The sequence below is a fragment of the Haliotis asinina genome, chromosome 13, assembly GCF_037392515.1.
Source record: "Haliotis asinina isolate JCU_RB_2024 chromosome 13, JCU_Hal_asi_v2, whole genome shotgun sequence".
In the NCBI taxonomy this organism is placed as follows: domain Eukaryota; kingdom Metazoa; phylum Mollusca; class Gastropoda; order Lepetellida; family Haliotidae; genus Haliotis; species Haliotis asinina.
The window spans coordinates 45,299,337-45,324,844 of NC_090292.1; the positions used below are offsets into that span (position 1 = coordinate 45,299,337).

Sequence of the window (25,508 nt, forward strand, 5' to 3'; positions counted from 1 at the left end):
GTTGCATGTAATTTCTTTCTTTCTTATAATTACTATAAGACTGGTTTTGGACGTATTCTTACAGACGTAAACATTCTGTTTTATGTTTTAGGAGGGTTTCACCAAAAACCACAATGACGGAGCAATATAGACTAATCCCAGTATTCATGCATATACGTATTTTGGGTTCCAATATCACACGTCATTATATGGATGGAATAGTGACTTTAATAGATATAACCCCATTTACTCTTGTTGATTCTTCCTTTCTGTGGTCAGCCAAGCAACAATCCATCATAATCCCATAAAATCAATAATTTTTGGTTTCGTGGGACTGCACCTGTTGTACACGGGCTAGTTGCCGTTAACACATCCTGCTATTTTAACATAACTAAACAATAACCTTCAGGAATGGAACCCCATGACAGAAATGTGCCCTGGACAAATAACAGGTTGGAGGTGGGCATGGGAGGTTAAAGTAACTTGTTGAGATGATACATTTCATGTTGGACTGGAGACGCAAAAAAATAAACTGAACATGGTGCAACATAGTGCTGGCCAGACACTGCTCCCAAAGAAAAAGAAACATCAAGACCTCCAGAGAGAACTGCCCACCCTGGAACACAGGGCATTTTTGATATGTTGTATTATTTGATAGGTTATCTCATGGAACAAAACTTTCTAAAAGGTCACATAAAAAAGGAAAACACAACTTTGCAGATTATGATACCTTTCGGTATGCAGTTACCGAAACAAATCATAAAAAATGCCAATGCAACCTATAAAGAAAAAAAAGCGATGGAAAAAAAACCCGAATTCTGAGTTCAAGCCATGCACTAAATTTCCCCCAGCGCTGGGGGAAGAAGTTGTTTCAACTGTTGTGCTGCACTGCGCCCATAACGCATGCGCAGTGAATGGGTTCGCGGAGCTTGAAACAGTATGCATACCCAGAGTATGAGATCCTGAGCAGTAGTCTAATCTTGGTTGTGTACACAAACAAGTAAATAATGTACTCGTTACATATAAAAAAACATGTTGATTGTAAGAAGCAGCCTCTATCACAGAGAAAGCTTAATGTCTGGTTTATTGACACTTATATGTATGGCTGCCTGTCAGCTAAAGATACTATGCAATACAAAGCTTCAATCAGTGACCACATGCAATTTAAACTTAACACCTATCAGGCTATACGCCATAAACAAAATAAATTGATTGATGACTCATGCACCCGAGTCCTGTCTCAGCCACATTATGTAATTAAGCAGGTGTGATACTTGTACATATGACATGTTTTTATATCTATGGGTTGCAAAGAAACTACATCCGTTTTTCTCGGATGACTGGATCTCACGGAAACTGGTGCAAACGCTTGTCTATTTCAAGTCCAAGTTTTACTTGGACGAATGACAGTTTCCAGTAGTTCACCATCTCTACTGAGATGAATTTTGATTGGATCGAACGCAAATTCAGAGATGGGTTTACAAAATCCAACATCTGTACATACATTCTTTATGGATAACAACATAGTGTATATGATTTTGTTTGACAACGGTACATCAATCCATACTGAAACGACGCATCATATACAATACAAAAAGTTGTTATCCATAAAGAACAAACATACTTTCTTGTGCACATCCACCAGCTATGACCGGGTTTGGTCTCCGCTGGCTTCGTTACGAGGGACGAAAGTCCAAGTACAACCAGGGATACTCAACAATACTCTATATAGGCTCCCTGGTACAACATATTGCACTTCTGAATCGCGATTGTACGCATGTAATTTTATTTATTTTCTTACAAACAGCAGAACTGATATAATGGATTATATGTTACTAGTACTTATAGTGGTGGAATATTTGACATGTTGATATTTCATTTGTTTTTGGGGTGCTTTTTTATCTCGTGATCAATAGTGGTAACACCAAATACTAGTAAGTTCTTAACCACCTTGTGCCTTTAAAAAACACAGAATGGCCTTCGTTCGACTTTGTGCATTGTCATTTTATTCACATAGCATAGGAACCATATTTGAGGTGTGGCGAGTCACACTGCTTCCATTTCCCTCGCTACTCTGCTGCATCTTCATTGGATAAAAAATTGGATAAAAAACATTTTGAAATTGTTTCTGATGAGTTGTAGGCTGGTTTGACATCTTGCAGTGTCATCATCGCGATAATGCACCGAGGAGTGGGTTGTTTAGGTGGTGAAAGTTGTAATGTGCTGAATTTGCTTTATGACGCGTGAACAAGGCATTTAGCATATCATAACATTGAAATAAATTTGATGTTCGCTTGATAGTGCTCCATGGTCAATACTGCACTGTTGATGGAAATGGTACTCTATAATGCGGAATTTGTTTCACTTTTACAATACTCCCGTCTTTCATGCGAATTAAATTATTCCAAAACAAATAGACAGTGTCAAGCTTATACTAGATGTTTATTTACAGATTATAACAAGAAAGAGGAAGATTAAATTTCATACAAAAACATTCCATTTACAAATTTACGGAAAATGTTACACATTATTATCAAATATACAATCACAAACAATGGGGTAGCATTGTAGTTGTGCATTCTTTAATACTTGTTCATATTTTGCTTTCTTATGGCTGGGGAGGTCTGTCTGTTGCATCCCTTCGACTCCATTTCTGAAGAAAACAATCAATATTATTGTACTTGCATTAAGTGAATGGTAAGCCAATGTGAAAATAAAATCAATGGTTATTCTCATAACCTCATAGCAAGTATTATTGATACTTGTGTATTTAGTGCATTAGAACACAGGTGTTGTATGGTACAACCTTTTTCCTCCTTTGAAAGATCACACGGATTAATACTGTATGGTGATTGTTACTGTATCTCCCAGCCTGGAACAAAGCCTCAACACATAACAAGGCCTAATCCCTTGTTCATTGAGTGAGTGAGTGAGTTAATATTTAACGTCACATCGGCAATATTGCAGCCATATCGTGACGAGAACATACATGACAAAAAAGAATATATATCGATATTATGAAGACCCTGTCTACGAAGGACAGTAAAACCACTAGACTATCACAGTTAGTATTAAAACTAACGTAGAAACTTAAAACAATGATAGTATCACTATTTGGACAGTACAACATAAAAACAGGCTATAGATCGCCAACAACAGAGGGTAGATCACCATACCAGGGACCATGGGGACTTACAGTACCTCTGCTACCTGCATGGTCCCTGGCTGGATTTACACCATCCCCTCAGCTGTTGGCGACTGTATGCAAGATTAGCCACAAATTAAAATGACAAATATTCTACGATTAAAGAAGTGGAAGATTAAATCTGACTTAAACCGTTTTGGGATTTACGTACCCTCTCAAGAGGACAATAATTTTATGGTACTTCAACCCCCTTCGAGGATACAGCCACTAACAATCTTAGCTGCTAATTCAACTTCCAATCATAAAATACTTATTTATTTACATGTCAGTCAATAAATTCAATTCTTTTAAAAATGCAATAATACTAAAAAGGTCCTTCATAGTTCTTGATTTAAAATAATTGTCCCTTGTGATGGAATATTCAACACAGTCAAGCAAGACATGCTTGACCGTGATGATTTCATCACAAGGGATGCAGAACGGAGGATCCTCACCTTTCAAAAGATATTCATGCGTGTACCTAGTGTGGCCAATACGACATCGTCGTATAATGACCTCTTCAAATCTGGATTGACAACCCAAGTAGGTGTAACCAAAAATGGTTTTATTGCATGTAATTTATTGATACCTACTCGGGTGTCCCACTGCTTCTGCATCAGATCACGGATGTAAGATCTAATGGTAGCTTTATAATCAGTATAGGGAATATGAAGTGGTGTAACAGGTTTGTTTAGCGCTGCCTTAGCAGCAAGGTCAGCCAAAGTATTACCAGAGATTCCAACATGGCTGGGTAACCAACAGAAGACAATCTCATATTGGCCAGTCGCAAGATAGTTATAAAGTTCAATAATTTCTATTAAAAGTGGATGTTTACATGCTAGGTTTTTAATAGCCTGAAGGCACAAAAGAGAGTCTGAATAGATTATGTACTGCTTGTGTTTAGGATGTCTTTGAATATATTTAAGAGCTGTTAATATGGCGTTTGCTTCTGCAGTAAAGATAGGGCTGTTATCTGGAATTCTAGAAGATATTGTTCTGGATCCAATGACAGTGGCACAAGCTACTGCACCATCGTTCTTGGAACCATCTGTAAATAAGGATTTATAATTGCTATATTTAGTTTTTAATTGATTATATTCTTGTTTATATTGTAATTCATTAGTTTCTGATTTTGTAAATGAAGTTAATGTTAGGTCAACTTGTGGCCTAACCAACTGCCAAGGAGGAGAAGCAAGAAGACGGGAGGGAGCTATGTTTTCCAGCTCAATGCCGGCCGAAGAAAGAAAGGGTTTAATTCTGTGTCCTAGAGGTGGAACAAGAGAAGACCTCATGTCGTACAAATTCTCATAAAGCGGACTGAACACACAGTTATAGGCAGGGTTAGATTTATTAGAATATAACTTAGTAATGTATTGTAACATTGTTCATTGATGAGCAAGTCATGTCAGTAAGGGTTCATTAATTAACAAGGCCTAATGCCTTGTTAATTGATATCATCTCGGTTAAGATTCATCAGTTAACCTGCCTTCTTCCTTGTTAATTGATGGTAAGCTAAGTTACATAGTGCATCCTCTTAAAACAGTTTCATCTAATTCTTGATTCCCGAAAGCTAGTTAAATTGGTTTTCATCTTTACTTACTGTAGTTTTTCTGGAACATTTTCTCATGACATCTTTGTGTTTGTTTTGGTTGTTTTTCTTTCTTGAGACGGTTTCCTTTTTTGTCTCAAACATCTTGTCATAGCCACTGCAACAAACAAAATACAATACCCTGACAGAAACTTTATGTTTCAATGTAACTGACGTATATTATAGAGTGATTACAGAATTATACCAAGAAGTCGTCACCAAACACATGCACCCGATTCAAACGGTTGAACAAAATCGCCCCTGAACATCACATTTTGTCCCATAATTTTACAGTGCAACACAAGTCACGTTTGGAGCTCAAGAAATGAGCATTCTTATTTATATGACAGTGGGTTGTGCTCATTGTTTGTTGTGCACTGATGCATATAGGACATAGCATTAAGCAGAACTGCAATACCTTGAAACTCAGCGTGCGGAATAACGGGGAGAGCTGCCTCAGCATCCTTATTCTGTCCTGTTTCCAACCTGAAAAAATACAATTCTAACTTTATTGTCAGCACAATGAAGATAATTTCATGTCGAGGTTATTGTAGAAACACCTGAAGTTTTACTTGTTGAATTGTTCGAGGTTATTGTAGAAACACCTGAAGTTTTACTTGTTGAATTGTTCGAGGTAATTGTAGAAACACCTGAAGTTTTACTTGTTGAATTGTTCGAGGTTATTGTAGAAACACCTGAAGTTTTACTTGTTGAATTGTTTAATGCATTGGAACTCTTGCAGTTACTGTATTTAAATCATATTAAAGTATATTCTTACGTCTGTTGTGGATTTAGGGTCATTCCTCTTTAGACTCAGCATTCCGTAGAGCCTGCCTCACAGTTGTCTGTGAAAGTAAATTCATGGGAAAAATGCAATTAGCATTTTGAAAAACCAAACAAAATGACTATCAGGTATTACAACTAAAGTCTTAAATAAAGTCGAATTACTGCTCATACAACATCCTATAAGAATATCGTGTCTGAAAACGTTACAAACATTTACAAAGAAATAAAGAATCAATTTAGTTTTTAAAATATATTTGTATTATATTTGATTTTGAAATGCCTTAGCAATTTTGAAAAGGATACATCTATTAAAGTCATTATTTCATCCATATAATGACGTGTGATATGGGAACCCAAAATACGTATGTGCATGAATACTGGGATTAGTCTGTATTGCTCCGTCATTATTGTTTTTGATGAAACCTATCTCTTAAAACATAAAACAGAACGTTTTCCGTCTGTAAGAATATGTCCAAAATCAATCTGATACTAATTATACATTATAATTGAAATTACATGCAACATGTAATCCTTCAGCTCAACCATAAAAAAAAACAGCTGGTGTTACCTGGGGAATATATTCTACCCCCATAGCCTGATTAAGTCCCAGGAAGGATATTTATGACATGTAATAAACCTTTGATCAGCCACTTAGTCTGGTTGTTGTTCTCATATCGTGATTCAATATACTAAACACTTACTGAAGGGCAGGGATACTCTACGACTCTGTGTATTGAGCTCCCTGCCAAATGATATGGTAATCTCGAGTGTAAGATTTCTCAAAAGGCATGCTGCTGAAGGAACACATGGCGTCATCAGGATTGCCTTACTGATTTTACAAGCAATATACTTGCGTCATCAGCAATATACTCACCTGAGCTGAATGTGTCCTCTGAAGAAATATCGCTGACAGACATTCTGAACGGCTTTGTAGATGTAAAGTCTCAAATTCACGATAGCAAAAATTTCCGTATGTTGGTGTGCAATGATCAACTGCATTTTGGCATCGGGTGTTCATATATTTATTTAGATCGCAAAGGTCATCAAACTACTTTGAGTTACTCTTCCTCTCTGTAACTTCTCCAACCAAGAAATACAATGGACAGTGCACGTGTACACAACGGTTTGCGAAACATAAAAATAAAGGTATGTCACTTAAAAATGAATTTTACCAATTGACCATGTTGTTGAAATAGACTATTGTTCATCAAGACTAAGCGTTATCAAAACACTAACTCAAATCAGCCAAATAATCCCACTAGTGGTATCGATCCTCTTTGGACTGAAGTTCTTTATTTTAAGAGTAAGAGGATTATAAGGCATGCTCAACTGGGTTTGGTCGTTTAACTAATCCCACACAGTCATCACCAGCAGAGGGAATGATTTACACATCTCATTTTTTGTGCGTAATTATTGTGTATGTTTTTTATTGATAAAAAATGAAATGGGATTGTGAACAGCTTTACAGTTTATATCGACACCCGTACCATACAAGATACAATACAAAATTTAAATGCAGCGTGTGTTGTCACATATGTATATAAATTTGAATTACAAACATGGGTAAAGCTTGAAGACAATCTTATATGGAAATAGTGAATTATCTGATCTTAACAATCTGTCCATCTTAAGATCTGCCTACCTCTTCGTCACTGCTTCGTTTAGATTTGATACTAAATATGACTGAAGAATTAACCTCGTGGTTTGTCATATGATAATCTTGTATTAGAACTTTGGTTTATTTACCTTTGTATAGTGCATTCAACACATACAAACTGATTGTATCAATATAGAGCATTTATGAGAATGTTATTTGTAAGATTAAGAATTTCCTATATTTACGAAAGTTACCAAATACAAAGCAGAGTGTACAGTTATGTAAGTTATGTTTTATGTATGAATGATTAATTAAAAATTTATGTACGCCGAACATAAACAAACAAATGATATACCGGCACGCACCATTTAAATATTCTGTAACATACTTCTTTTAAATGATTATATAAATCTTGTTACACAATGCTTTCTTTAAATTCATTTGAGTATTTGCTCCAATCCACACGTACTGACATCACAGCCAATTATCTATTGACATGTCTATGAGATTTCTTCAATATTTGCATAACACCGTTAATGGGCACCAACATAAAAGGTCTAGTGACAGGTGTTATTTAGAGAATGCATATAGTTCCCACGGAGTAGAGTGGTAAAATCACCGGAATGAGCTTGGGATGATGATCTCGAACAAAGGCAAGACATCTGCTTTAACAGGCACAAGTATTTGGTATATAGATCAATGCAGGCCGTACACATCAACTTTCATGTTTTCACGCACCAGACGCAGTTGCATTGATATAAAGCACAAATGGACTATACAAAATATGGCCTATTCCTTCAGTCAGTTTTCATGAATAAATATGTCACATGCAAGATCCATTATGCATATCAACAGTAAGAACTCTAACAACAAAAGAAATAATAAATTAGTAAGTTTACAGAGTCATGGGGATTGTTGAGAAATGGCAAAATTGAAAGAAGTAGTGGTAAAATCCTTCCTAAATTTACAAACATTTACAAGCCTTGTAAATATCACCTTTACAATCGTTGGAGAAAATACCTTTCCAACGTAACTTCGCGCACACCCATGTCTAAGGTGTGGAATATGGTCCAAAGAATAAAAGGCAAAGGTTCCAAATCCTCTGTTAAACATCTTAAAGAAGGTGATACATTGATAACTGGTAAGGGTGATATTGCTAATAAAATCGGTGAAACTCTTTCCAGAAATTCATCATCATCAAATTATATACCTGAATTTCAGAAATATAAAAATCGACAAGAAAAACAAAGAATTAATTTTGACTCTAATAACGGTGAAGATTATAATGAAGTATTTTCATTACATGAGCTGCATACTGCTCTCGAGCAATCTCATGACACTGCCGCTGGTGATGACAACATTCATTTCCAATTACTGAAACATTTACCTGAGACATGTCTTTTCACACTTTTGGAAATATTTGACCATGTTTGGATTTCAGGAAACTTTCCTCAATCGTGGCACAATGCTATTGTAATCCCCATACCAAAGCCTGGCCGGGATCATACAGATCCATCAAATTACCGCCCTATATCGTTAACCAGTTGCGTTTGTAAAACCATGGAACGAATGGTAAACAATAGATTAGTCTGGTATTTAGAAACGAATAATTTTATCACATATATTCAATGTGGTTTCCTGAAAAACCGAAGTACTGTTGATCATTTGGTACGATTAGAATCCTATGTTAAAATTGCTATTGTAAATAAACAACACGTTGTATCAATTTTCTTCGATCTGGAGAAAGCATATAATACTGCTTGGAAGTATGGCATTTTGAAGGATTTACATGATTTTGGTTTGAGAGGTCGTTTACCTCATTTTATCTCACAATTTTTAAAAGACAGGCAATTTCAAGTCCGAGTGGGTTCAACTCTGTCTGACCATTACGATCACGATCAGGGTGTCCCACAAGGGAGTATTTTGTCTGTTACTTTATTTAGTATTAAAAGAAATAGTCTTTCTAAAGTTTTAAATGATGCAGTTAATGGATCACTTTTTGAGGATGATTTTAATGTTTCTTGTCGTGGTAAAAATATGCATGCCATAGAGAGGCAGTTACAATTGTGCCTAAATAAAATCTATAAATGGTGTCTTGAAAACGGTTTTTTTAAGTCCACAACAAACTGTATACATTTCTGTAGAAAATACAAAACCGCATAGAGACCCAGAATTATGTTTAAATGGCACACCCATCAAAGTTGTAAAGGAAGCCAAGTTCTTGAGACTTATTTTGATTCTCATCTGACTTTCCTACCACACAGTAAGTACTTAAAAAATAAATGCCTGAAGGCACTTGACTTACTGAAAGTTGTTTCGAATTCTAAGTGGGGAGGAGACCAAACTACCCACTTACACTTACACAGATCTCTCCTCCGCTTGAAACTTGATTATGGCTCCAGTGTATATGGTGAAGCATGTAACAGCAATCTCAAACTATTAGATATTGTCCAACACCAAGGTCTGAGACTTTCTCTTGGAACTTTCAGAACTTCCCCAATTGACAGTCTCTACGTCAAGGCCGATGAGCCATCTCTTAACCAACGACATATCAAATTATCTTTACAGTATCTCATTAAACTATATTCCAATAAGTCCAACCCTGCATATAACTGTGTTTTTAATCCTCTTTATGAGGCTCTATACAATAAAAAGTCTTCTCTTGTTCCGCCTCTTGGTATAAGAGTGAAACCTTTCATCTGTGCTGCTGGAATTGAGCTGGAAAATATATCTACCTCTCGCCTGATTTCGTCTCCTCCTTGGCAGTTAGTGAGAACAGATGTTGACCTAACACTGACAGCATTTAAAGAATCAGAAACAAATGATTTACAATATAAACAAGAATATAATCAATTAAAATGTAAATATTCCAGTTACAAATCCTTATTTACAGATGGGTTCAAGGATGGTGGCGCCGTGGCTTCTGCCACCGTCATTGGATCCAGAATACTATCGTCCCGATTACCCGACAATAGCTCTATTTTTACAGCAGAAGCAAACGCAATACTAACGGCTCTGAAATATATTCAAAAACACCCTAAACATCAACAATATATAATCTATTCAGACTCTCTTTCTTGCCTTCAGGCAATTAAAAACGTATCATGTAAACATCCACTTTTAACAGAAATTATTCAGTTATATAATGATCTTGCTACTGGCCAATACGACATCGTATTTTGTTGGTTACCCAGCCACGTTGGTATTTCTGGGAACACAATGGCCGATCGTGCTGCGAAGGCAGCACTCAACAAATCTGTGACACCACTTCTTATTCCCTATTCTGATTATAAAGCTGTTATCAGATCTTACATCCGGGATATAATGCAGAAGAGGTGGGACACTCAAGTAGGTATCAATAAATTACATGAAATAACACGCAATATTGGTTACACCTACTTTGGTTGTCAGTCCAGATTTCAGGAGGTCATCTTACGACGATGTCGTATTGGCCGCACCAGGTATACACACCAATATCTATTGAAAGGGGAAGATCATCCGCTTTGTATCCCTTGTGATTAACGAATCACAGTCAAGCATGTCTTGCTTGACTGTGTAGAATATTCCATCACAAGGGATAAATATTTTAATTCACGAACTTTGAAGGATCTTTTCTTAAATAATAGTTCTCATTTAATAATTGTTTTTTTTAAAGATTTAGATTTGTTGTCTGAGCTGTAAATAGATAAATATTTTACGAATGGAAGTTTCAATTAGTAACTGAGATTGTTAGTGGTAGTATCCTCGAGGGGGGTTAAAGTACAGTAAAATTATTGTCCCCCCGAGAGGGTACGTAAGTCCCATAACATTCGAAGTAAATTTCCACTTTCCACTGTTTTACTCGTAGCATACGTGTGGTTTTATTATATGGTTATGCTAACGGCTGAAGGGATGATGTAAATCCAGCTAGGGTCCATGCAGGTAGCGAAAGTATTGTAAGTCCCCATGGTCCTTAGTATGGTGATCTACCTTCAGTTGTTGGCGATCTATAGCCTGTTTTTATATTGTATTGTCCTCAGTAATTAAACTGTTTTAGATATCATAACTAGTTTTAAATGAATGTCTGTGATATACTAGTGATTTTGCTGTTCTTTGTCAACAGTTTTTAGATTGTTTCAAGTATTATTGATATATGTCATGGATTTTTTGTATTGTTCTCGTCACGATATAGTTGCGATATTGCCGATGTGACGATAAATATTAACTCACTCACTCACTTTCAAACCTTACTAAAGTGTTGGCCTGAAAATAAATCTCGGCATCCAGAGGGTTTATATCATCAACACTATTTGAAGGGCATCCAGAGGGTTAATATCACCACAATTGCAATGGCATTTAGGGTGTTACCATCATCAGCTTTATGTGAGCGTATAATAAAAACGATGAGTTATTTGATTTTAAAATATGCTAAGAACTCATGGATGTGTATGCTACAGCTGAGATTTAAGTATTTGTAAACACTATCACAAGTGAATTGGAGTAGCCTAGTGGTTGAAGCGTTCGGTCGTTACACCGTCGACCCGGGTTCGAATCCTCACATGGGTACAATATGTGGAGCCCATATCTGGTGTCCCAGATTATGATTTTGCTGGAATATTGCCAAGAGATAACGCATAACGGAAAACTCACTTTGGTGCTTGTGTTTTCCTGCCTCCAAGACATTCCAAACGATTTCAAGATTTTTGATGAGGTTTCAGATTATCATAATCAAAACAAACGCCATAGAACGCCGACATGACACTGGCCACAGCTGGAAGGCTATTTTTCAAATTCATTTTAAAGAGTAAGTAAACGGTTCTTACATTTACCAGATACAGTAAACGTGACTGGCGAATTCGTCATGTGTCAAAACTGACGAGATTTACTTACCGTCATTTCAGTAATTTTGTTTTACCTAAAAACAAAAGTGGGGGAAGATATATTCGTCTATTTTGCAGACAGCAATAAATAAAAGTGAGATGTTTTGGTGATGATATTTTTGTTTAATTGTGTATATTGTGAGTTTAGTCACTGCAGAATGGGTGCATGTGACACCAAACTCGTTCAATCCTACAAAAATCAGCTACAGACTTCCTTTCTCCCTTTGTTAAGTAACAGCGACGACCTGGTATTTGAGTAACATTGCTTGTGTTGTGTGGCAGTCCGCCGTTATTGCTGGCTGAGAAGACGTCCTGCACCTCTGTATATCTGTGACGTCGTCAGCAGTGTGACGTCACTGTCATTGCACAAATGGCGTCACGTCAGCTGGGTGAACCGCGGCTCAGTCTGAGGTCACAGAGTGCAGCGACAATGTAATTTGTTGTTTTCTGTTTCACAATTCGCGATATTCTCAGAAAAACATTAGCACAGAATTATGTCAGGAAGGGGACGTTTACGTACAATCACTCATAGTTTATGTTTACTCTCACTTCACAATTTTCTTACCTGATCATGCGAGGTTCCAAACACAAAACATGACAAAATGTCTGAAAATATATTCAACAACTTTTATTTATATTCAAAAAGAAAAACAAAAACTAACATATCGCCTGAATCGTGACACATGGCTAAGTGAACGGCACACACCACGTCGGTGTCAGTAACAACATCTGCTCCGTCTCTGTCTACAGCTACACTGACTTCAGTGTGCACCACGTAACACCAGGAGATCCAACATTCGCTGACGTCCATAGAGTCTCGCTATGTCGGCCGCTGTCTTCCCGTCTTTGGCCCTGACGTTGACGTCCAGCACATCCAGGGACAGGATACGCTTCACGGTTTCCAGGTCTCCATTATAACAAGCGTAGTGAAGGACGTTGTTACCGAGACTGTCCACCAGTGACACATCAGACCCTCTGCCCACCAGGAACTCCACCACGTCCCTGTGGCCCTCCCATGCTGCCAACATTACCGGTGTCTGGCTGTATGCTCCTCTGTAGTTGATGTTCACGTGACCCGCTGCCAGGATCCGCTTGACTCTCTCCAGGTCACCCCCCTTGCTGGCGTCGAAGAGGTCGCGGCCTGCTGCTGGTGATGGAGTCGCTGTAACACAAAGCAAACTGTATACACCAGACATCTTTGTCACACATCTAAAATGTTTACGTCACATTGATACTTGATTCGGACATTGCTACATCATTTAAACAATTCCATCATGGCTGACAACAATCCAACATGACGGTAATGTCAAGATGTGGTTTCTGGAATTAACGATGGCGTGTTTAATATACAACTCTCTGTTAGAGCCAGATGTTGTAGCATTATTTTGTGTACGACTTGAGTGTGTTGATGTTTGTTGAACTTTACAACGTGATAATGCCAGTGCAACTGTTGCTGCTGCGTTTACCATGGTGATCAGAGTCTTGTGTCGTCACTGGCGTTTGTGGAACCGTCTTGCTGGGTGTCAGGTCCTCACTCGCGTCAGTCGTGGAGGCTGAAACAGGGAACATGTTGTTCAGAACACTATACAAAGCACATAAGCATTTCTGCATTCGCCTTTCTAGATGTGTTTTGCCTTTCAATATTATGTATGATTAAATTCTAAATACATATCTTATGGAAAAAGTATTAACCATGTATCGTTCAGTTTGATTGAGATAACTCTTAATAGCACGAAAAAAGTTACACATCCTAACATTATTTTCTACAGTTTGAAATTCTGTGATTGACAGCGTCGATCGATACCGGTTGAGATTCATTCCTCAAGTCAAAATGACCACCGGCATATACATCAGTCTGGTAAATGCAGGGAGAATTAAAACATTGAGCTTCCTCCCTTTCCGCTTTTTCCACCTACTTTGTAGGTCATGTGTCGTCACTTGCACTGGTGGAACCGTGTATTTCGGGCTCGGTTCAATCGAGGCTAAAACAGGAAATATTTTAATCAGAAACTATGCATAGTACAAAAATAGTTAAAGTATTATGGCTACTGGTTTCAGTTTTCCACGAATGTTTTGCCTTTCAATATTATGTAGGGATAAAGTCTAATCTGTTATCTGTTATAACCGAGGTATTGAATGTATGGTTAGCTTTCATGGATAATTCATTCACAGTTTGATTCAGTAAGTGTAATAAACTGTCCATTGTGCATTGACTGTTCGATAACATTTGAGATCCCCCTCTTTTCTGATATAGTGGAATTGAAAAGATGAAAAATATAAACATGGACGGTGTAACGAAACAGTCAGTTCACCCTCATGTTAGGGTTAGGTTAGGGATGCATATTCTACGGGGACGTCAAATATCAGCATATATTAATTTCACAATGTTATTGTTAGTAGACAAACAAACAATATGATCTGCACTTTTGCCTACTTAAAATTCCATAATTATGGAATGGCTGCCCTTTTTCTTGTTTGAATTCATTAACCGGGGCTGGAATGTCCCAACCCTACACTCTCTGTTTAGTGTATTTGTATTTTGGACGATTCCATAAATTATAATGGGAAGCAGATTAACACACGCAACTTGGCTCGGTGTTTGTGCAACACATTTGTAATTTGTGTCAGGCAATCTCTGTGAATCACTCACAAACTGTCAGAATACCGAGTTACAGTGTCAGACAGAGAAATTCTCAAACAACTACCAACCGAGGCGGTAACTCCAGCTGACACAACATTGCTTATCGATGGAAGCAGTGTGCGACAAGGGTATCAACAAGTGCATCTAGCAGTGTGTGGTGGTAAAGATCGCAATGTCGGTTGTCTGACATGCTTCGTCAGTATCATTATTAGAAATAACGAAAATAAAGCATAGTTGCCCTTCCATAATCTAATTTCCATTGACTTGAAAGTTGACACTAAAAACATGTTGCAGAAATGCTCAAAGATATGTGTTGGCCGTGTGCTAAAGCCTAAAGCATTTCAATGCAATGCAGCAGTCCTGGGTAAAAAAAAAAAAAAACACAATACATTCGAAATGAAATATTTGACTGGACAGATTTAAAATAATCTGATAAAGTCTCCCGTGTCAGAGGTAAATGCCATCAGGTCAAGGTTAACGGAAAGGAAGTTAGAAAATAATTTGATCCAATATAACAAGTTTCAAGTGAAACGCTGCGTTGTTATGCTTCTCCAGACCTCCCATCGTCCCCCGGTGACAGGCTAAACACAGGTCTGGGTGTAAAGATTGCGTGAAGCAAACGCTTGGTTCCTACACATTCATGGTGTTTTACAGCAGTCATACAATACACATTTACACGATTTCGTCTAATTCATAAGTCATAAACTGAGGACTTACTCACCAATAATGTACGCCCTAACAAGAGCGATACCTCACTGCTAGTTCAGGAATGCTTTGACAGACGACGCGTTAGGTTAGGAGTGTGGCAACGATTGGCCTCGCCTGCTTGGCCTGATCAATAACTCTGTATGGAAAGATTTCCGATTGTCCGATGTTTACTCTCTAGTGTGGTTTTATGACAGCAGCGTGTTTCAACACAGTTCGCGTTAACCTGTCTCATGACATGGACAACAATGGTATATAAGCATATTGGACACTTCCCTAAATTGCACTAATTCACCGACTAATTGTATCGCAGGCACCCGTGGCGAGCCACCTCCTCGTGGTGGGTGCTGGGTAATGCTAAGAGCTCGCCGACACCCCTGTAGTGGACCCGGGGGGGGGGGGGATATTTGGTCCACCAACCCGTTTGCCGTGGGTTGCGGCCCTGTGTCGGCGGAGGAAGGGATCCTGGTGCTTGAGGGCAATAGGGGCTTGCAAACGTGTTCCTGTTGCTTAATACACCACTTTCGCCCTGACTTCGCCTAGACGGGTGGTCGAAAGGGCCCGGTTCGACCAATCGGCTGGTCATGCCAAGCCCTGTGCATTGTGTGTATATATCATTGCACATATTTTATTTGGATTTTTACTTTTGGTCTGGGCCTATTTGTTCATTGAGCTTTTCTGATTTTAAAATGCATTTTTGAAGTGTTGAACTTTTGCCTAGAGTCTTATACCCAGAATACGGTGGCTCATGGGCCAATCTGGTAGATCAATTATTTCTAATTCTTCTGCTGGAGTATATCATCCGGGTATCCTTGGTGCTGCAAGGTGGAGGCCCACTTGCCTTTAGCATTGTCCTTGTGATACTCCGTCGTGGGTGGGGAGCTCGGATGATGAACCATATTACACTAACCATGGGTTATGAAACTCCAACAAAAAAAACCAAAACGTCCACTTGATATTGACCCTCTTGATACTGACCATAGACCATCTGCATCGATTGAGTATTGGCCACGTTTCATTGTGATTGAGACTCCTGACAAGACACCTGTAAAGTTGAACCCCTTTGTTGTATCCAAAGGTATTCAAGGCATTGCTGAGGATCTGAAGAGCGTAAGACGTTTAGGTTCGGGTGCCCTGCTAGTCGAGTGCGGGAAAAAGCAGCAAGCAACAAATCTGATGAATATTAAATCTTTCGTGGGCATTCCCGTCACGGTTACTGCACAGAAAACCTTGAATACAAGTAAAGGTATCGTGAGAGATCGAGATCGATTGTTTGGTGATATGTCGGACCTTGATATAGGATCTGAAATGAAGGATCAAGGTGTACTATATGTCAAGCGCTTTTCAACTCGCAGAAACAACGAAACCATCAAACCAAATACGTATCTGTTCACTTTCTCATGTCCAAATGCTCCGAAATCAGTGAAGGCAGACTACTGTAACATACAAGTTGATAACTACATCCCCAACCCGCTCAGGTGTTTTAAATGCCAGAAATATGGACACAGTGTAAATACTTTCACATTGTCTGTTGTGCGTGGTCACTGTGGTGAGAAAACACACACAACAGAAGATTGTGACAGTGATTATAAAAAAATGCACCAATTGCTCAGGCGACCATTCTTCTTTTTCTAAACAGTGTCCAATTTGGAAAGATCAAATTGAAATTAATAAAATAAAATTCACTCAAAATATCTCTTTTTCTGATTCCAAAAAACTGGTAAATAGATCTGATCTTCCAGAAAGTTATGCTACAGTAATAAAAACATCATCGGGGTGGAGCTCTTAAACAACATCAACCACAGGCTGCCAAACTGCCTTCACTTGGGTAAATTGCGATTCTCCACAGCTTCTGTACCCTGCTATATCATCACAGACAGGAATTTCTTCCTAGTACCTCAAGGTCTTCTTCTCATCACAAATGATCATCTCAGTCACACTGAAAGTCTCAATCGACAGCTGATAGTCAACAAACGGTGAAAAGTAAACCGAAGCCAAAGCCTGATGCTTCAAAACAACTAAGTGGCAGAGCTCCTAAGGGGTCACAAAACAAAATTCAATTGTTCAATAAATACGGGTCTCTTGAAGACATGGACGTTTCTGAAAACGTCCTTTCTAGGGCAAATAGCTTGTCGCCCTCGAAAAGAGTGCGGGGTAGATCCCCAATAAATCTCCCCAAAAGATAGTTTATTCCAATAATATTGTACAGTGGAACTGCAGAGGATTGAGGACTAATTTACATGAATTGCAGCTATTAGTCAATGATTTTATACATTCCGATACATTTGACCCTCGTCAGTTTAATGCATATCATTCTTTTGCAGCTCCGGGTGATAGGACTACTGTCGGATCATCCATTCTAGTCAGACAAAACGTTATTCAAAGCCCTGTTTCACTTAATACTAATATGCAGACTGTTGCAGTGAGAATTACTTTACATGTAGCGTTTACGCTATGCTCTCTTTATATTTCACCGTCTTCGACGTTTGCCAAAACTGATCTTCAAGCTCTCTATGACCAACTCCCAAAGCCCTGTATTATAATGTGAGATTTAAATGGGCACAACCCACTTTCGGGCAATGTAACTACAAACACTAAAGGTAAGTTGTTGGAAGACTTTTGTTCTGACAATGATTTATGTATTTATAATGATGGTTCCAACACATATTTACACCCTGGTACAAGGACCTATTCTGCTCTTGACTTGTCACTCACAAATTCAGAACTACTAAATTAATTTGAATGGTCGGTCCACGATGACCTGTGTGGAAGTGACCATTTTCCTACGATGCTAAAATCTGTTACTCCGTCTTATGTTCCTCCATCATAAAGACGAAATTTTAAAAAGGCTAACTGGGCTTTATATGAAACACTGTGTGCTGCAAAACTTAGATCTGGAGGTTTCATTGACGTTCCTGATGCTATTAAATGTTTTTCTGATGAACTGAATTCCATAGCTGATGAATGTATACCAAAGTCCTCTGCAGTTCCACATATTCGAAAACCATGGTTCAGCGATGAATGCAAACAAGCTAGGAAGGCAAGGAAAAAAGCAGAACGTTATTTCTGCCGCCATCCTATGGTGCATAATTTAAATAAATTTTAAATTTTAAATGCTAAGGCGCGGCACATATTCTGCTTGACTGTGTTTTATTCTCCATCAAGAGAATATATGTGTTTTATTTATTGGTAGTTTAGATTTGTAACTAGAATTGCTAGTGGCTGTACCCTCAAAGGGGGTTGAAGTATTGTAAAATTATTGTCCTCCTGAGAGGGTACGTAAGTCCACAAACATTCACAGTAAAGTTAAACTTTCAACTGTTTTTAATGGTAGCATGTTTGTATTTTTACTTTCTGGGATGACGTAAATCCAACTAGGGTCCATGTAGGTAGCAAAGGTACCGTAAGTCCCCATGGTCCCTAGTATGGTGATCTACCTGCAGTTGTTGGCAATCTATAGCCTGTTTTTATTGTCTTGTCCGAATCAGTTTTAACTTTCTATGCTGGTTTTAATCCCATTTGTGATATTCTAATTGTTTTACTGTCCTTCGTTGACAGGTTTTTATAATGTACATATGATCTTTTTCATTGTTGATTGTTCTCGTCTATGGCTGAGATATTGCCAATGTGACGTTAAATATTAACTCACTCACTCACCTTATCACTGTACATGTGATCGTATGAATCATTAGACTATTTACGTCGTCTGTCTCGGGAGTAAGGTGAACTCCCGTATTTAACTTTAGTCTCACATCTAAGTCTTCTTCGCCACTATTTGTATCAGGTCTAAGATGGACGTGAAACACCAGATAATGTGCACTGGTGTAGCACATTCGGAAAACATAAATGATAACAAAAAATGACATGACAAATACACACAAAGATAATAAATGAACAGCTCCGAAACATGTTAAGTGAGTAAATAAGCTAGATATTACCTTCTACGCAAACCTCTTTCCCAGACCGAGTCTTCAAATATCGTTGACCTATTTTGCACATACCAGATGGAACCTTGAAAACGGAGAAAGAAGAATCAGGTTATATTGTCCTCTATAACTCATCTCATAATATAATTTTGAATATATATGAATATTTATATGACCCATATTACCCTTCCGGTGATTTGATTGACATTAGCGGGTCTACTTTCATCACTCATTCCATTCATCATTTTCATTTTGAGGTTATCACACTTTCTGAGAGCATGTAAAACGAGAACGCTTCTGTGGAATTAAATACAATTTATTTGTGTGCGTGTGAGGGAGAGAGAGAGAGAGTCTGGTGGTTGAGGGCAGTAGGAACCTGAACCGTGTTCCTGCTGCTCAACACACCATTTTGGCCCTTACTTCACCTAGACGGGTGGTAGAATCGGCCCGATTCTATCAATCGGCTGGTCACGCCAAGCCCTGTGTATGGACTTGTATGTCATTACACACATTTAATTTGCAGATGTTTTACTTTTGGACTTGGTACATTTGTTTATATCAAATGTTCACGATTTTTCACACTGATGTTTTGAACTTTGCCTAGAGTCTTATGCCCAGAAGGCGGTGGCTCATGGGCCAATCTGGTGGATTTGTTATTTATAACTCTTCTGCTGGAGTATATCATCCGAGTATCCTTGGTGCTGCAAGTTGGAGACCCACTTGTTATTAGCATTGTCCTTGTGATACTCCGTCGTGGGTGGGGAGCTCGGATAATGAACCTTAAAGCACTAGCCATGGCTTACGAAACCCCTGTCACCAAGAAAAAAACGTCCTCTTGACACAGAACCTGATATTAATGAACTCAGACCCTCCACATTTATTGACCATTGGCCACGTTTCATAGTACTTGAGACCGTTGACAAGACACCCCTGAAGCTGAACCCTTTTGCCATTTCAAAAGGCATACAAGGCATAGCAGGAGATGTTAAAAACGTTAGATGTTTGCGTTCAGGGTCTCTTCTCATTGAATGCAGTAAGAGACAACAGGCAACTAATCTCCTGTCAACTAAATCTTTTGTCGGCATTCCCGTATCAGTCTCTGCCCATCGAACACTTAACACCAGCAAAGGCATAGTGAGAGACCGAGACTGCCTTTTTGCTGATATGCTGGAGATTGATATCGCCTCAGAAATGAAGGAACAAGGTGTGTTATATGTAAAACGTTTCACTACCCGGAAAAACAATGAGATCCAACAAACAAACACATATTTGTTCTCTTTTTCTACTCCGACTGCTCCCACATCAATAAAGGCTGGTTACTGTCAACTCAAAGTGGAAACGTACATTCCAAATCCATTGAGATGCTTCAAGTGCCAAAAGTATGGGCATGGCGTAAATACTTGCACATTGTCTGTTGCGTGCGCTCATTGTGGTGAGAAAACACACAGAACAGAAGATTGTGACAGTGATTTTAAAAAATGCACCAACTGCTCAGGTGAACATTCATCTTCATCGAAACAGTGACCAATCTGGAGAGAGCAAATGGAAATAAACAGAATAAAGTATACCCAAAACATCTCTTTTTCTGAAGCAAAAAAACGGGTGAAGAGATCTGATCTTCCAGAAAGTTATGCTACAGTAGCAAACGCATCATCTGTGCGCAGCTCTAAAATAACAAAGTCATCTACAAGCTGCCAAACTACCTTGACTTGGGTCAACAGTGACTCTCCACAACTTCTATACCCAGCTATGTCATCACAGACTGAAGAATCACTTCCTGGAACATCAAAGTCTTCTTCTGATCATAAATCATCTTCGCAGTCACGCACTGAGTCTCAATCTACAACTGATAGACAACAAACTGCTAAAGGTAAATCTAAGCCTAAGCCTGATGTTTCAAAACAACAAAGTGGCAGAGCTCCCCAGGGGTCACAAAATAAAGTTCAATTGTTTAATAAATACGGGTCTCTTGAAGACATGGACGTTTCTGAAAACGTCCATTCTAGGGCACATAGCTTGTCGCCCTCCAAAAGAGTGCGGGGTAGATCCCCAATAAATCCCCCCAAAAGATAGTTTATTCCAATAATATTGTACAGTGGAACTGAAGAGGATTGAGGACTAATTTACATGAATTACAGTTATTAGTCCAAGATTTCACACCTTCAGCGATATGTCTCCAAGGGACATATTTAAAGCAAACAGATACATTTGACCTTCGTCATTTTAATGCATATCATTCTTTTTCACCTCCGGGTGATAGAGCTACTGGCGGGTCATCCGCTTTAGTCAGACAAAACGTTATTCAAAGCCCTGTTTCACATAATACTATATGCACGCTGTTGCAGTGAGAATTACCTTACACGTAGCGTTTACGCTATGCTCTCTTTACATTTCGCCGTCTTCGACGTTCACTAAAACTGATCTTCAAGCTCTATATGACCAACTCCCGAAGCCCTGTATTATAATGGGACATTTAAATGGGCACAACCCACTCTGGGGTAGTGTAAATACAAACACTAGAGGTAAATTATTGGAGGACTTTTGTTCTGACAATGACTTATGTATTTATAATGATGGTTCCAACACATATTTACACCCTGGTACAGGGACGTATTCTGCTCTCGACTTGTCATTGACAAATTCCGAACTATTAAATTAATTCGAATGGTCAGTCCACGATGACCTCTGTGGAAGTGACCATTTTCCTACTATATTAAAAGCTGTAACTCCATCTGATGTTCCTCCATCATCAAGGCGGAATTTTAAGAAGGCTAACTGGGCTTTATATGAAACACTGTGTGCTGAAAAACTTAAACCCGAACGTTTTATTGACGTTCCTGATGCTATCAAATCTTTTTCTGATGAACTGAATTCCATAGCTGATGAGTGTATACCAAATTCCTCTGCAGTTCCACACATAAGAAAACCATGGTTCAACGATGAGTGCAAACAAGCTAGGAAGGCAAGGAAAAAAGCAGAACATTATTTCCGTCGCCATCCTATGGTGCATAATTTCAATAAATTTAAGATTTTAAATGCTAAAGCACGGCGTACTTTTAAACAGAACAAACGCCAATCTTGGCAAAATTATGTATCCAAAATAAAATCTCGGACACCCATGTCCAAGGTATGGAACATGGTCCAGAAAATCAAAGGTAAAGGTACTAAACCTACTGTCCATCATCTTAAACATGGAGATCAATTGCTTACTGATAAATCAGATATTGCTAATAAACTGGGTGAAACCCTTGCTAAACACTCTTCCTCTTCTAATTATGTACCTAAACTTCAGCAATATCAAAAACAACAAGAAAAGAAAACTATTAATTTTCATTCTGATAATGGGGAAGATTATAATGAAACGTTTTCTATTCATGAACTCCATACTGCTCTTGATCAAGCTCATGACACTGCTACAGGAGCTGATAACATACATTATCAACTCCTGAAGCACTTACCAGAATCCTGCCTAGAAACGCTTCTCAATATTTTTGATGATATTTGGACATCGGGTAACTTTCCTCCGTCATGGCGTGATGCCATAGAAGTACCAATACCTAAACCTGGACGTGATCATAAGGATCCGTCCAATTATCGACCTATTTCACTAACTAGCTGTGTTTGCAAGACCATGGAACGCATGATAAATAATCGACTTGTTTGGTACTTGGAAACAAATAATCTTATCACAGATATACAGTGTGGTTTCCGTAAAAACAGAAGTACTGTCGATCACTTAGTGCGACTGGAATCATTTGTTAAAAACGCACTAATTAATAAACAGCATGCTGTGTCTATCTTTTTTGATCTTGAAAAAGCATATGACACAACCTGGAAACATGGTATTTTGATTGATTTACATGACTTTGGTTTGCGTGGTCGTTTGCCGTAATTTATTGCCCACTTTTTAAATGACAGACAACTCCAGGTCCGTGTGGGTTCTACCCTGTCTGATCATTACAATCAGGATCAGGGTGTTCCACAAGGCAGTATTTTATCTGTCACTCTTTTTAGCATCAAGATCAACAGTTTATCAAAAGTTTTAAACGATTCAATTGATGGATCGCTTTTCGTGGATGATTTTAATATTTCTTGCCGAGGTAAAAATATGCATACTATTGAACGGCAACTGCAGTTGTGTTTAAACAAAATAAAAAAAATGGTGTCTTGAAAACGGCTTCAAATTTTCGAAGTCCAAAACCAATTGTATACATTTTTGCAGAACATATAAGCCACATAAGGACCCTGAACTATCTCTAGATGGCACTCCCATCAAAGTTGTAAAGGAGGCCAAGTTCTTGGGATTAATTTTTGACTCGCATTTAACGTTTCTACCACATATCAAATCCCTCAAAACTAAATGCCTGAAGGCACTTGACTTGTTGAAAGTCGTTTCAAATTCTAAATGGGGAGGGGACCAAGCTACCCTCCTGCAACTTTATCGATCACTGATCCGGTCAAAACTTGATTATGGCTCCATTGTATACGATGGAGCCTGTAAAAGCAACCTGAAACTTTTAGATTCTGTTCACCATCAAGGTCTACGACTTTGTCTTGGCTCCTTTCCAACTTCACCTGTTGACAGCATGTACGTTGAGGCCGATGGGCCATCTCTTGAGTAGCGACGTATCAAATTAGCTTTACAGTATGTAACAAAATTATGTTCCAGTGAGTCAAACCCTGCATATAACTGTGTTTTCAGTCCTCTGTGTGAGGACTGATACAATATGAAATCTTCGCTTGTACCGTCTCTTGGTTTAAGAATTAATGTAACTTTAAGTCTACCAGGTTTTTAAACGTAGTTAATTCATGTTATTTTATTTTTGTCTGGCATTTTGTACACTCTCCAGCGGCTGAAGGGATGGTGTAAATCCAACTAGGGTGCATGCAGGTAGCAAAGGTACTGTAAGTCCTCATGGTCCCTTGTGGTGATCTACCGTCAACTGTTGGTGATCTATAGCCCGTGTTTTATATTGTATTGTCTGCTTTAATTACTAGAATGTTTTACTTTTCCGTGCTAGTTTTATACCCATGTCTGTGATACAGTAGTATTTTTACTGCCCATTATGACAGGTTTCATTCTTCAAAATGTTTTCATTTTTCTCAAATAAATTGTTTTCGTCCCGATACGGCTGGCATATTGGCTATGACGTTAGATTTATTTCATAATAACTCACAACAAAGCAAGATGTACTGTAAGCAAGTATCTCTGATCAGAGTTCAGTTGTATTGGGGACAAAATCTTTGGCCTAACAATGGGTACTAGTTATATACCCCTCTTTGATCTTTTCAAATACAGTTGTGAAGGTGTATACAAACATAAAATTGAAAACAAGAAGCTTGTTAAAGAAGTTTAACTTTATTGATGATTTGACTTGGTTCAAATAGCCAGATCGATTTACCGAATACATCTGATAATGGTCAGACCAACCACTCCCTTCCATTGCTTTTTCACCCTGAGTAAGATTTATGTGGTTTCATGTCTCGACATATATTCAGAAACTAAGCCTGTGACAAACACCCATGAATGACATAAGATATGACTTTCTTATGACTTCCGATTTATGTGCAGTGATATTTTGCCAGCTCAAGCACTCAATTTCAAAAGTTGTGTACAGGATGTCGGCACGTGAAAGTCAGGGCATCATCGTTTGTGTTTCGCATATCCACCAAATTCTGAACATGGGTTGCTTTATCTCAATAATGTTTTTGATTTTCGTATTTTCGTCTCTTGTAAACGTTATTTCAATTCTGATTTAAAGATAAGCAAATTTATATGACGATATGGTAGGTTTCAGGTTCGAGTCAGTAGTGTTGGAATAAAAAGACTGAATGACAGTTCGGCAAGAAAATTAGAAGGGTCTGACGGGCAAGGAGAAAGAAACCAAAGCAAAAATTACCGTACACACAAAATTACAAATGATGCTCAGATAATTCCAGATTGCATCAGGGACTACCTATTTCATACATGTGCTTATTGAGTACCCATTTAGGACAAACCTTTGGAAATGTTTACTTACGTATGAGTGGCTCCGTGCAAGATTGACATGTCCTTCCTTCTTCTCGATCGTTGATTCATCTGTTGATAAACAGCAGGTTAAAGTCTCAACATCATAGTCAATATTCACACATTGACCATGTTCAGCACATTTAAGCTGACACAGCTTGATACCAATGTTCTTGATAACATAACCGTCCCTATCCGTCTTCTTAGGTGTACACTGCTTCGTACGTCCTGTTGAA

The 25,508-nt window shown here is 38.3% G+C and overlaps 1 pseudogene; it reads right to left on the reverse strand.

The window, feature by feature from the left end:
• Nucleotides 1-12,754: 12,754 nt before the first annotated feature.
• LOC137259577 (uncharacterized) overlaps nucleotides 12,755-25,508 on the reverse strand; it is a 56,248-nt pseudogene continuing 43,494 nt past the window's right edge.